Here is a 14,299-nt window from a genome sequence, read left to right as displayed (position 1 = left end):
GTCGGACCCTCTCTTGTCGCCATTGTTTTATTGAGGGCCCTTGGCCCACATGCTACACAATAACTGACATAGACACCGTGGCTATGGTTAATCAATTGACCACGAGCACGTGCACCTGGGCCCTTTTTTCTGACAGGCTAATGTCACTTGTGATGCCTGTGAGGGATGCTTGTGGGGGTGCAAGGATGCCCACTCCCATAGGGTAGTGGCTACTAACTCTGTGTCTGTTGTGACACTAGAACGTGTCTCGCAGAACATAACAACAGTCACGGGACGGTGCATTGTGCATATCCCTTAACTGCATCAAGAAGGAAAAGGTGGGAGGCAATGCCAACCTCTTCTACCTATTCCAGCTGAGAAACAAATTGCAGACTACAAGGGTGTTATGCGAAAGGAACATCTGCTCATAACACCATGTTCACCACTGCCACCTTTAGCACTGGTGGTGCCCAATTCAACAATCTATTTTGGCACACCCTACCCCGTGACCCCCTTCTTCCACCACCCAACAGTGCCCCTCTTTTTTCCATTGCACTCTCCTACATGAATTAAATTTATTTTATAGCATTACTCATACGAGTTTAAACTGTTGGAGCACTTTACATCACACTCATGATATTGAAACAATGAACCATTTGGCTGTAAATAAGTCTATAGTAAATTTTACATCAGACAATAAGGACAACAATGTGTAGTAGTTACTGAGAATCAACACTACTAGGCAGAATATTTGAAGAGTGTTTGGTTTTGAGAAGCACAAACTCAGGATTATAAATTACTACAGTGGTTGGGTTGGCTTTATTATTAAGAAAGTATTTCTACCCAAACTTACCTCTTTTTTGCAATATTAGGATGACAAAAGTCTGGGGGAAAACATAATGTTCTAACCTATTCCTTGCAGTTTGCATGCAGCTCTTTATTTATAGGTCACTGGGGCATCTAGGGATTGTAACCTATAAAATGCATGTTAGAAAAGGATCTCGATGGCGAAAGCCATAACCCACTGAGCTATCCACATAAAAAAACACTTCTCTCATCTTCATGGTACAGGTGCTTTGCAGCAGGTACATTAGCAATCTCCACTACGTTATGATGAGTCAAAACTGACACTAGACAAAACTGTATCTCCCTCCAGCAGGAACATTAATAATCAGCATTACTTTGGCATTTTTATTGTTGAAAACAGCTATACGCACAAGAAACTCTGCAGTGAATGCCTTTAAACCCAAATGTTATTTGTAAGTACAGCACTAGAACGCCACTCCGTGTGCTTTAAAGCCAGCCCTGATGTTCACTCACCATAAAGTTAAATAATAAAAAAATGGTATACACGCAGGAACACTTAGCCTGTACAAACATCTGTTGAATCCACAGCACAGTTGTGATAATTTCTATGGAACATTTGTTAAATGTTTTAATCAACAGGAGCAAAAATCACACAACACACCAATGCTCCAAACTCCGCCAGTTTTCCACTGCTTTTTGTTTTTTGATAGAGAGTGTCATGAAGTGCAATAAATCAAGACCTATTTCAAGGCCTGTTTTACTTTTTTGTTTTTTTGGCCACACTTACCTTTCACACCAATCTGCCGCACCTGTAGGCTATGATCTCCTTTGGTCCGCAGCCTCGTCCACACCTCACACATTCCCCAACTCCTTGCAGGACAGGTGGGGACACGAAGGCTTGTTCTCACCCATCCTGTGACAAATTCGGAAATGGGTAGGTTTGCACTGGTACACAGTGCAGCTTTGTTGATTGGCAAACAGCTTCAGTGTATAGTACCCCCTGCTGTTTTCAATAGGCAAGGCTGCACTGCGTCAGAGTGGACCGTAGGGTTGCAGTCATGCAGGGCACAGAAGACCAGAGATGAAATGAAGTAAGCCCAGTAAAGCATTTACCCAAAGGGAAAAAGTGGCAGTGGCCCAGGAGACCCCCTGCCGTAGGGATACCAGCCAGGTCATTCTTGAAAAACGCAATAAGGCAAGGGCAGTAAGTGCTCCCACCTAGTAGGACTGAATCTAAATACAAGAGTGGAAGCAGAAAAAGAAATCTGAATACCTGCCAAGTCTGCTTACCATTCCACCTGGTTGGCAGTCATATGACTGGCGGTCTCCTTGGTCGCTGCTGTTTTCTCCCTTTAGCCGAATCTTCTAACTAAATGAGTTTGGGTCCTATATTTTTGCTGAGCTCTTGCTGGCTGCTCTATTTTTCCTATTATGATTTTCTATATGGATGAGTAGGACCTCGTGAAATTGGAAGACCCTAATTTTTTCACCCATTAAAAGTCCATTGGTGTTTTCTTCCTGCATTTGTTTCAACAGAAGCCCAGTCTGCAAGTGGGTGTCACCAGTGAACATCTTCTACTTCCTCATTATCCAGTTTTTGCAGTGCCTTGGATCTTGATTTATATTTCTGCTTAACTCGTTTTACATGTTAGCAGCACTCTGTAGGTTGCTTTTCTTCTCTGCGTCTTTTGACAACTGTCCTGATCTAACCCTGGGCGGTGAACTTTGCTACGCTCACAGAAATTGCGTATTTTTGGCAACTTCGCAGTTCGCGTAGACTGCAAAGTTACCGAACACTACGCAATCTGCAACGTAGCGTAGTTGTTTTTTTTCTTTGGCACTCAATATGCGTTCTTGCGCGCATGGCAATGACTTACTGGGATTCTGCGTTCGCAGAGGAGATTTCCTATCCATTTGCGTGCGCCACGAGATTTAATATCCGGCCGCACGATGCTGAGAGAATGTGTGAACGTGAACATGTCATTCAGATGTGCCATCTGACTTCCAGGAGCAGTGTTGGTAAGATCTCAATCCCGAACACGCAGAAATTTAAATCTGGCAAAGAAAATCTCTCGTTCATCATAAAACCATCTAGAAAATGATCATTTTGTGAAAAAAACTCCTCAGATTGTGATTTGGCTGTAGTTTTTTGTGCAAGGAGTCCATTTTCTTGCTGTACTTTTTTTTTCAAGAGGAAGGGAGTGCCCCTGAGTCTCCAACTTCCTGTTCATGTTCAGCAGGCTCCTCCCAGTGCTTTGTCCATGTGCTGTTCACTTTCATTTGGATTTGGAGTTGGAAGGATCACTTTTTGTGTGTTTCTGCTGCATCATATCATTGGATTGGATTTGGATCAAAGGTGAGCTCACAGGGAGACGGAGCAAGCGCCTAATAAAACTGTTTTCCGTGAGCATCAAAGGAGCAGCTGACTTATGGCCAAATAGCTCTACGCCATGGAGTGCGCCCCCTCTTGCTTGGGCCTTATAAACCTCAAGAGGCGGGCTCAGGAGTTTCAATGAGGTGTCATTAAAAACCTTTAAAATACCACACGATGATTGGGCCAGCTTTAGGTTGGCCCTAGCCTTATGCGACCCCCAGTCCATCTTGTCATTCAGTGTGATCCCCAGGTACTCAAAGATGGATACACGGTCCAGCACTGTTCCATTCATATGTGGACGGGGGCAATTGGCCAATTTATAGTTATAGACCATGAACTTTGTTTTCGAGATGTTGATCTCCAGATTTCTCAGATGAGAAAAGGAGCAGAAAGCCTCTACTGTGCGCTGTATACCCCCTGGCAATTTTGACACCAGGAGAGTATCTTCGGCGAACATTAGGGCCGGTATCCGTCGCCCTGCTAAACTGGGAGAGTCCAAATCTTTTGCTCCAGAAATTCGGTCTATTAGCACATTAAGAAAGAGGGAGAAGAGGGCCAAGACGCATCCCTGCCTAACTCCCCTCTCAACCGGGAAGGGGGCTGACAACTCCCCACTGCTCTCATACCTCACCCTAGCATATGTCCCCTGGTGCAGACATTTAAATAGGTGGCACAAGTAAGGGGGGGCGCCCATCGCCAGCAGTAAAGCTCACAACTTGTCCCTGTGGGCCAGGTCAAAACACGGACCGAAGGTCCACAAAGATCAAAAACAAACTACCCGCCCCAATAGTGACCGTCTTCCAGTAGACCAACTGTAATCTGAACAGTTGGTCTATTGTAGAAACCTTTGCTCGGAAGCCCGCCTGAAGGGAGATTAGGATATGTTGGTCATCCATCCAACTCTGCAACCTTGATAGCAGAAGGCGGGCAAAGTTTTTCTGGAGGACGTCAATCAAACTTATGGGGCGGTAGTGGCCGGGTCGAGGGTGGAAGCTTTCTTGTGAATGGGGATTATTTCGGCTCCCAACCAGGTTTCAGGGATCTCCAAGCCCTGAAAAATGGCATTAAAATAAACACAAGTGTAGGGAGCCCATACCTTTTGTTCGCTGCAGTAGAGGTCACCAGGGATCCTGTCCAGGCCCGGGGCTTTTCCTAATTTCAGGCTAGCTAGGACCACCCGCACTTCACGGACAGAGCAAGGTGGGCAGACCGGGGCCGGGGCTTCCAGGAGAGCCAGTTCTGTAGGGCGATTTTGGAATACGGCCTCTTCATGGTGGTCACTATGGCCAGACGAGTACAGGGGTTTAAAATGGTCTAGCCACGCGTCTTCACTCAGATTAGGGATGATGGCAGACTTCCCCTCGGCCGACCTGACTCGCACAAGGTTCCAGAATGACCTGAAATCTTGGGTTCCCAATGCCACTCGGATATTGTCCCACTTGGCAGCTTCCCACTCAACCCCAGCCTCCTTAGTCAGAGTTTTATACAACTCCCTCGCTGTTCTAATGCTAAAAATTGAGCCCCATTTGACCTCCCTGATCAAGCACCTATTCACATAGCTACATGCTTTATTAAACCAATGGTCCTGCCTCTTTGTCCCACTTCTCCTAACACCCGAAGAATAGAAATAGCAGGCCAGGGAGCCGAAAAGGTTGTTATGTATGTCTTGGAGCCCCTGAGAGTGGGAGGGGAGAGGTTCGCAAACTGCGCCCAGGAGGTTAGAGACCTCTGTGAGAGACCTTACAACGAGTTGATATAATTCTGCCAGCCTCTCAGGAGCCAGAGCAATCCTCTCCCATCTAACTCTTCTCACTCCCGCTGCTATGACTAGATCACAGTCAGTAGCCGTTTTCTCACGTCCTGAATCATTGTGACAACGAAGCAGTTCTAATGACAATAAATTGTGATCGGTCTCAACCCTTGGGAACACAGAAAAACTTCTGAGACAAGCCCAAAACTCTACATTCACCAATATATAATCTATGGTAGAGCTTCCCCCAGGGAAAATGCATCCTTCCAGCTTCAAGTGCTCTTTAAAGGACTGGCCATACATAGGACAAGCCACATGTGCTATGCTGGTGTCAGTGATGTGCAGGAGTCAGCATGACACACACCTTGCTGCTGTTAGTATACTGTATAGGAGTAGACAAGCACCCTACTTCTGCTATTTGTACTAATATCCTTGGTTCACACACTCTGCTGTTGTCATTGCTGTTACATGGCCCAGGCACCCAGCCAATGTCACTCGCAAAGCTTTTGCAACAGAGCAAGGCACTGTAACCGCTATCACATGTGCCTGCTGTCACAGGCAACTGTAGTCGTACTCATACATACTCAGGAACATATTTGCACTGGTTGCTGCTAGAACAAGTTTCCACTACAGTGGCACAGCACACAACGCAGACTAGGCTAGTTTTAAATATATTCTTTGTCTCAACATCAGAATAATGAAACTTTGAGTTAACACTGACAGAATTGAAACCAATGTATGATGTACAGGGTGCATACGCACAGGATGTGTATTAACTCATGTCGGCTTCCCTTCTAGTTTTACCTAATGACATTGTGCATATAACAAAATACATGGATGTTTTCCTTTTCATTGTATTTTCAGGCACACAAAATTCCTGAGGTTGACCCCCACAGAGGGCCTGATTTATGAAAAGTGTTGCATTGCTGTGGTAAAACAGTGATGTAACACTTTTCACTATGCCCTCCTTACGACACCATGGAATTGCCATATTAACTGAACGGCGCTCCATGTTGCAGGGATTAACAGATAAGTCAGGAATCCTGACATATCTGTTGGCGCAAAAATTGTGCAGTGCTTGAGTGTGTCTGGGAACAGACGCAACTCCAGCACTGTTTCATTTCACATAGGGCAGGCCCCATGTGAAAAGGCCTGCATCACTCCTTACTCCTGCTTCAAGTAGGTATAAGGATTTGACGCAGTGATGCCGTAGAAGTGTCGCAGGGAAATCTCATAGATTTCACTGCAACACTTCTACAAGGCTTTTCTGTGCCGGAGAGCCCACCGTGCATACATTATACCTGTAGCAGGTATAATGTAGTGAGGGGTTTAAAAAGTGACGCATCTGCCTAGATGCGTCACTTTTTAAATATGTCACAGTGTGTTGCATTTTTATGCCACAGCAGCATCACAAAAAGTGACGCAGTAGCAGCGTAAGGGTCTCATAAATTAGGCCCAGAATATGTTGATGTAATACAAGCCCTGGTGCACAGGTACATACATGTTGTGAAACATACATTCCTACTGTATGCCAGCTCTCAGGAAATAATTTCTCCCAAATGTGCCATAAAACAGCATGTAATCTGCTATTTATGTTCACACATACTGTCTTGCAGGAGACTCAGGCTCTATGGCCTCCACAGAAATCATGATTTCATTTCCTGCTTTTCAATCTGGATTCCATGTGTAGTTAGCAGTAGCCCTTACTAATCCAGATGCTGCTCTGATGCTATTAATCAGCACGAGAGCAGTTCCAGAATTGGATGGAAAGGGTTAGCTGGATGCTTCTTTAAGCCCTATAAGCCTGTGCTCGCTCTCTACCCAGCTGTCTAAGACAGCTTGGTTCAAGAGCTTCAAAGTGCGCATGCCAGGCTGGTCATCGCAAGACAGCCGGCCAAACTGACATGCACACTTTGGAGCATCCTGCCAGCCACTGCTCCAGTCCTCCATGCTGCCAATCAGCAGCAGAGGACACTCCACGCTTTTCTCTAACATCAGTAAAAAAATAAATTGGCAATGAAATCATTTCATTGCCATTTTATTTTTTACATTTGCTGCAGGGGGGTGGCGCCAGTCTCCTCCGCCCTCATGGAGAAACCACTGCTGCTATTATTTTGCACCTTATTTTCAAAATATTTGCACTGTCGATACACTCCACAAGCAATTCATCAGTATAATAGACCATTTTTGTCATTTATATATTGATTTATACCTACTCTATAATTGATTCTTCCTTCTTTCTTTTTGTTCTGCATTTTGTACAGTTAGGCTTACCTGCTTATTTCATTTTTGCTTACCCCTTCCAAAGAGTGAACCATTTTTATTGATACAGTGTAACTACCGTGGTTCTTAGGGTTATTGGATTTTACCCTATTGTTTGTGACACATCTAATCATATTTGTGACATTACTACCCACTTCAAGCCTATTATCTAAGCCTGCTGATACACAGCTGGGTGTACCCATAAATGTGTAAAGCAGGCTTAGATTTTAGGAGTCAGTAAACCTTTACTGACTCCTATATTTATGCAAAAAAGAAACAGAGAACGTTGGGCAGTTCCCAAGGTTAGGTGGAGCGCAGTTCCTGTATAGATCACCAGTGACATTCTGAATTTGCTCATCTCAAATGTCTGCTTTTTAATCAAATATTTTAAGCATACGATTAGCGCAGTGCCATCCATTGTATGTATATATATATATATATAGTTTGCTCATCTTGATAATATTATATATTGTTGCTTTATTTTAGAGGAGATACAAATTATTTAATTGGAACTTGTATTTATTGGCTATTTATTTATATATGTGTTTCTATGTATATATTTCTTTTTTATGCATATAAATATATATAGTAAATTTTATAGTGATGACATGAATTGGTTTTTTAACACACTGTTTTAAGGCAGAAAAGTTGTTTTAACCGATTGTGGGAATCATGTCCTAAACACTAAAAAATGAAATTTACAAGATTTATCTGTGGAAACCGTACTAAAAGTTACTGTTATAATGAAATACTTAATATTGCACAAAGTCTTAGAAATTAAGGATACAGGGAAACACACATAGGGAAATTATTCTTGTTTAAACTGGTTTATTATTCTTTTTTGCACTATTTAGCACTTTATATTCACATAATACACCAATAGGGTGTTATATTGGGTTTCTTTAAGTAGAAGCACATCAGGAATATTAGTCAATAGACATAAGAGTATGGGGGAAATTCCCTAGTGAAATAAAGGGTAAAGGAATGTAGGTATAGGTTGGTGTATGATGATGGCTAAAAATACAAAAAGCATTTATGCAATAAAAATGTAAAAATTATGTATTTCACTACCACTATGGCCTACTTATACTGTAATGTGTTCCGAAAAAGTATTTTACAAGTATTTTGTTACTAATGTATTTTACAAGTATAACTCTTTTTACCATGATTTTACTAAAATGGGATTTTATCACCTTTTTATAAAATTGGTATTTTACAATTATGACAAAGTCAATGATGATGTACATTGAAAAACAAGAAAGACTACGTAAATGTAAATATGTCTTTTATGTCTATTGTAGCACTAATGTAGCACTTGCACTTTAAATAGAGGTGTGCTTCACGATGATGCTGTCATGTGATCAAGGCAGGGATCTGCCGAAACGCGTCGTGAGGGCTTTGGTGGTGTCTGAAAAATAAAATCAAAGCACCAAATTGGGTCTGCCTTGTCTTCTTTGTGAATCCGGTAGGAAGTTGCAGTGGGAGCAAGCGCTGTTGAATATATATATATATATATATATATATATATTCACTGAAAAAACCATAGGTTATAGACCATATATAGTTAGGGATTAGCATTTACAAAACCTTATTTTATTTGCACAAAACCATTGAAATTCCATATATAGTTATTTGCACTAACTATATATCGCGGACCCGCAATCCACTGCTAATGATGTCACATATTACATCATTCATGACATGGTCAGTGACATCACTGATGACATCACTGATGACATCTCAAATGACATCACTGATGACATCACTGATGACAACACCCAGTGACTGTATGTTTCTGTAAAGTTAAAATATGTCTTACATATTGAAGAATGAGTGGATGTATAAGTGTCTGGATGAAGGATTTAGTAGGTGCATGACTGACTGTATGAGAGAATGATTAAATGTATCTCACTGAGTGCATGGGTTAGTGATTAAAGTGTCTTAATTTGGCAATCATTATTTATGTTGTTCTGTAAACTGCTGCATGTTTAAATCAGTAGCTATATCAGTAACTATATGGGTTATTGAATGGTTGCCCAAGTATTTGTATGGGAGACTGAGTATGTGTGTGGGTGGCTGGGAGGCGTATAACTCTGTGCATAGATGTGTGAGCAGTTGATTCCCTAGGTGTATGGGTTCAAAAGTGCATGTAGAAACAGCTGTATGGACAGTTGACTGTGTGCATGAGTATATTGGTTAGTGAATGGATATCTCAGTGCTACATGTCAAAGTAAGTACATATGTAAAACACACTCCATGTGAGAGTTGACATATATAAATAACTGAACATAAGAGCCAGTGAATGTGGGAGTGGCTGTATGAATCATTGTGAACTTGTATCAAGGATTGTATAAGAGAGTAAATATGTGTTAGTATATGTTTGAATAAGTAAGGTGTGTATAACTGTATAGTTGAGGAAATGGAGATGTGATTGATTCTTTGCATGACTGACTAGGTGTGTGAGTAACTCCATGGATGTGTGACAGTCTGTGAGTGCCTGTTTACACTGAGTGTATCTAAGGTTATATTAGAGTCTGAAGATGTATTATCACATAAATGATATCATCAGTGATGTAATCAGTAATGTCAAATGAGATGTCAGTGATGTCATCAGTGATGTCATTTGAGATGTCATCAGTGATGTCATCAGTGATGTCATTTGAGATGTCATCAGTGATGTCATCAGTGATGTCACTGACCATGTCATGAATGATGTAATATGTGACATCATTAGCAGTGGATTGCGGGTCCGCGATATATAGTTAGTGCAACTAACTATATATGGAATTTCAATGGTTTTGTGCAAATAAAATAAGGTTTTGTAAATGCTAATCCCTAACTATATATGGTCTATAACCTATGGTTTTTTCAGTGAATTTTCAAGGTTTTGTAAATGCAAATTCCTAACTATATATGGTCTATAACCTATGGTTTTTTCTGTGAATTTCATTGGTTTTTTAAAAGCTAATATCTATAGCTGTAAAATATATTCTTTATTAAGTGACGTATCACGTTGCCCGTGAGACGCCTCATGATGCATCGCATAACCGTGACGTATCGTCTCTGCAGCGCAAACCAAACCCAAAACGTAAGCGCGCCAGAACACGCTTAAAGATATATATATATTTTTTTAACCTTAATTAGACAAAATCCACACGTGCACATATCACAAACGTTCAAAAAACACAATATGTCGGACTCCCGTTACGCTGCCGGTTAGCTGCCCGGTTAACGTACCAGGAAGCACCTTTACCGCGAAAAATCGCAATTTTTTTTTCTTTTGCCCCGCAGGGAACTTTAATAGCCCCCTCATCAATCCTAGGGGTTCAGGAGGGGTTTGCCTTACCCCTTTCATTCATTTACACCTTTTTTTTTTTCCACCTCTTGTCTCTCGATCCCACAGAGAGACAAGATGGCGGCCGCTCCAGACTGTTTACAATGATAACAGCCAATCAGCTTCTCCTCAGACTCCCGTTACACTGCCGGTTAGCTTCCCGGTTAGCTGCCCGGTTAGCTGCCCGGTTCGCGTACCAAGACGCATCTCTACGGCGAAAAAATCGGATTTTTTTTTGTTTTTTTTTTTGGGCCCAGCGTGGCTCTATAATATCCCCTCATCAATCCTAGGGGGTCAGAAGGGGTCTACCTTGCCCTCTTTCCTTCATTTCCCCCTTTGTTTTGGCCTCCTCTTGCCTCTCGATCCTACCGAGAGACAAGATGGTGGCCGCTCCGGACTGTTTACAATGTTGACAGCCAATCAGCTACTCGTCAGACTCCCGTTACACTGCCGGTTAGCTTCCCGGTTAGCTGCCCGGTTAGCTGCCCGGTTCGCGTACCAAGACGCGTCTCTACGGCGAAAAAATCGGATTTTTTTTTTGTTTTTTTTTGGGCCCAGCGTGGCTCTATTATATCCCCTCATCAATCCTAGGGGGTCAGAAGGGGTCTACCTTGCCCCCTTTCCTTCATTTCCCCCTTTGTTTTGGCCTCCTCTTGTCTCTCGATCCTACCGAGAGACAAGATGGCGGCCGCACCGGACTGTTTAGAATGTTGACAGACACCGGAGAGCCAATCAGCTTCGCTTCGCAAAGTTCCGATACGCGAAAAGTACGGAACCGGAGCGCTGCCCGGAGCGCTGTTACAGATATATATCTTGTTTTAAACGTTAATTTCTCAAAATTCACTGAAGCACATATATTGAGACCTAGCAAAGGCACATCGGGCTAACAGTCCCTACAATTTTGCCAAGTTTCGTGGAAATCCATTCAGCCGTTCGGGCTAAAAGTGAGTCCAACCGCCCTATGGAAATTAACATGGGAAAAACGCGTTTTGGGACCCCCCTTTTTTCTCGGCCCCCCCTTGACGAACCCCCCCCAAATTTCCAAGAGCTGCTCAGAAACAAAATGTGCCATTTTCCTGAAAATTTCAGCCAATTCCGTCCACAAACGCCAAAGTTATTAGACATAGAATTTTCAAAAATCCCATAGGGAAAAAATCCTAACTATATATACTTACTGGCTATCGCCAGTAGGTAATATATATATATATATGTGTGTGTGTGTGTGTGTGTGTGTGCATACACACACACACACATACACACCCATACACACACACACAAACAACCACACACACACACACACCCAAATATAGCCTTTTTTGCGGTTGCAAACTCTGACTTAGAATGTTTGCAACCCCAAAAAAGTTTGCAGTTCATGCACAAACATACAATACTAACTTGAGCTTACGATTACAAGTAGTCTCTAGCTATGTTATGTTATGTTATGTTATTAAGGTATTTGTTAAGCGCACTATCACCGATTGGTTTCTTGGCGCTGAGGTCAACAGTAACATAAACGTGGATGAGGGTGGAGAATTATTGAAATGATTGTCTGAAGAGCCAGGTCTTCAAGGCTTTCCGGAAAGAGAGGAGGTCTTGATAGTTCCGAATCTCCAGAGGGAAGGAGTTCCATAAGCAGGGGGCAAGTGTTGCTATGTATTCAGCAGGTTTGGAGTTTAGGTTTAAAGTGAGTTTTGATGTCTTTACTAGAACGTTTTTTTTGTGACAGTGAGTGCATGGTGACTGCCTGATGTAAGCATTGCTTTCCTCTGAAAGCTAGTGAACTAAGATGTCGCACCAATGGAAAGGCCTCTTGCCACACACAAGAGCGCAAATTAGAACTAGCACAACGTTGTGTTACTTTGGGATGCCATATAACATATATCCTAGCTCACGCTGGACATAAAATCACATCCCAACAAAGAAAAGTAGTGTAAACCCTGCACATTGTGTTAGTATATCTGGGTCAAATATGTACAATCAGTACATTTTTTCTGTGATGGAAATAAACCCCACAATCCGAAGTGATACAAGTTTATTCTCTTTGACTGCACCTAACCGCAACCCCTCTGGGTAGAAGGTGCTGCATATCAGTAATTCCTCTTTTTGAGTGAGGAAGATTTCACTATTTTAAACTATCTGAACAATGGAAGTCTGGGTTAGCACGCAGTCTAAGTTTCTTGGTTTAATAATGATTGTGGTTTATTGAACAGGCAACTTCTGTTTCCAAAAACTGCTGAACTGAAAGCTTGAATGTATTTATCTTGTCCTGTTTTCGTGACAGTGATATTTGTTTCTTATGGTTTTGCAGAAGTAAGCCTAACAGTCCGATTAGCATACAGTAGGCGCTTCACTGCGTCTTAGCAGGAGGATAATAATCTGATTCAAATCCTCCATTGTTAGGTTAAAAATGCACATTCATTTTTATAGAATTACTTGCTAACACATTTCAGGAGTATACAGCACAATAGGCACTGACCATGGGGATGTCCTTAGAAACAATTGTATTACTTCTACCGTGAACGATTGCTTCAGCAGAAGCTAAAGGATATTAAACTGTCCTGTTATTAACAATTATTTGCAGAAGAGTAAACTCAGCTAACAGACTGATGTGATTAGGGAAATATTATATTGCTAATGCAGAAGCAGAAACAGCTAAGAAGGCATTTTTAAAGTGAACTCAAATAATCAAGAGTGAGTACTGCTCAGCACAATCTCCGTGTCAGTGTGGACTACTTGGAACCATGTGGCCACAGTAAGAGGCTTTTGTATTTAGAGTTTTCATTGCCCAAATAGATCCTAATTCGATCATTTCCATTTTCTGTTGGGTGGGTTAGGTTTGAATGCTTTTAAATCTTGCTTTTTCTTTTTACGAGCAGGGGGAATTTTGTAACTGTTAATTGTTTAACCTGTATCCCTCTGTGTTGTTTTTAGATTTACAATTGTTGCCTCACTTGTAAGGTGAACGGTGCGGCCTGTTAGAGCCTGCCTTCACCATCCTTTCCACTTTTCTGTTGTTTGGGCTGTTTTTTCACTTTCTATGCCGGCCATTTTGTTTGTGCCTTGTAAAAGTGGAGGTCAGTGGCCTAATGCTGACTTCACGTGCTTGAGTGAACATAAAAGAAAGCCGTCAGAAGCGTGCCTAAGGCAAGCCCATCTGCGCTCGTCCGCACCTGGATGGCAACTGTGGCCTGGGATGCTGCTCATGAGACATGTAGGGGCAGGCGATTGTACTACTCCTGGGAGGAGCTAATGAGCTTTTATCCCAAAGGAGGTAAGGGAGCCTGTGATTTCCTTTCTACTAGTCACACTCTGTTGCATACATGTTCCCACAGCAATTGGCACCCTAACCCAGCTTTGGAGTTGGGGATGGGTTCCTGTCATCTCATTGGAACATAGAAGGTTAAGGAGGTCCAAAGTCATGAAATGCTCTGCTGCACTCTGCTGAAATGCAGGGTCAACGGTTAGACATTGCATGAAGCTGCATGAATGTATTGTTAACCAGGACTTAGACTGCGTATTTGTGACCGAATCCTGGGCTAAGGAAGATTCGGGACCATACTTAGTAGATGACATCCCTTCAGGCTTTTCCTTGGTTAGGTTAGAAATAGCTTTTCGTAGTGGGGGGTTGGCTATTATATTCAGAAACTGATTGAATTGTAATCTCCAACCTATTAGAGCTGATATGCATGCTGTTTGCGAGATAGCACAGTTCAGAATTAAAGTTAAGAATACCCATCTTTTTCTGGTTGTCTTATCTACCAACCTCCTGGCCCTAGTAAACATTTTATGGAAT

Source organism: Lissotriton vulgaris, chromosome 4_1 (assembly GCF_964263255.1).
Source record: "Lissotriton vulgaris chromosome 4_1, aLisVul1.2, whole genome shotgun sequence".
Lineage (NCBI taxonomy): Eukaryota > Metazoa > Chordata > Amphibia > Caudata > Salamandridae > Lissotriton > Lissotriton vulgaris.
Note: the sequence above shows the minus strand (reverse complement) of the source record.